Source organism: Sceloporus undulatus, chromosome 7 (assembly GCF_019175285.1).
Source record: "Sceloporus undulatus isolate JIND9_A2432 ecotype Alabama chromosome 7, SceUnd_v1.1, whole genome shotgun sequence".
Taxonomy (NCBI): Eukaryota; Metazoa; Chordata; class Lepidosauria; order Squamata; family Phrynosomatidae; genus Sceloporus; species Sceloporus undulatus.
The window spans coordinates 47,819,229-47,820,269 of record NC_056528.1 but is presented as its reverse complement, the minus strand read 5'-3'; positions in this window follow the sequence as shown (position 1 = coordinate 47,820,269).

Below are 1,041 nucleotides of genomic sequence, written 5' to 3'. Positions count from 1 at the left end.
TACACACACACACACACATATATATATATATATGAGAGGAGAGGGCTGCCATGCTCCAAAAAGAAGTGGTCTCAATACACACACACACACACATATATATATATACACACACACACACACACACACACAGCCATTTATACATATGTAAATATATAATCTAGGAGGGGATAGGGCAATGGGCCATTATTGCCTTGACTCCAATAATAACAACACAGAGAGCCATCCTTGGGTAGTGGCTTGACCATTGGATTGTGACCCTGGAGACCAGGGTTCAAATCTCGGCTCAGCCATGAAACCCACTGAGCGATCAGGGTTCAGCTTTCAGCTCTGCCATGGAAACCCATTGGGTGACTGTAGGCAAGTCACACTCTCTCAGCCTCAGGGAAAGGCAATGGCAAACCTCCTCAGGACAAATCTTGCTAAGAAAACCTCAGGATAGGGTTGCCTTTGGGTCGCCATAAGTTGGAGACGACTTGAAGGTCCAATATTTCTACAGTGTAGATGCCCTCCATGATGGTGAAGGAACCGATAGCAGAGAGAGTAGCAGATCTCAGACAAGAATTAGACATCCAAGGATTAAGGTGCGATTGTTAAATCTCCTTACTTGATCCCATTATGGCGCTTGGAGTCTAAGGCCCTCTTCCGGTCCAAGGGCCTGCATGGCAAAGGAGACCAGGAGGGGACTTTTGCTCTCCAACCTACTTAGATGTGTCCCATGATGGAAACAGATAGCCTTTGGTGTGACCCAGTTTGTGTCCTGCTGCTCCAGTGTAACGAAACACACAAAAACAAAAGGGCCAGCGTCCAATCTGGAAACCAAATGCTGGTTGCGGATTCCAATGTGCACCTTTGCAGCCTCGGTTCTTTGCAAACTTGGCAAGTCGACATGCCTTGGTCACTGTGCCAAACTGGACTATAAAGATCTGAGTTAGGAAGTCCACTCATCCTTATGGTTCACTGGGCAGTTTTGGGCCAAGCATAGAGAGAGAGACAATGCGGACTGGGCTTTGGGATAACCAGACACATCCCTATGGAGCCACG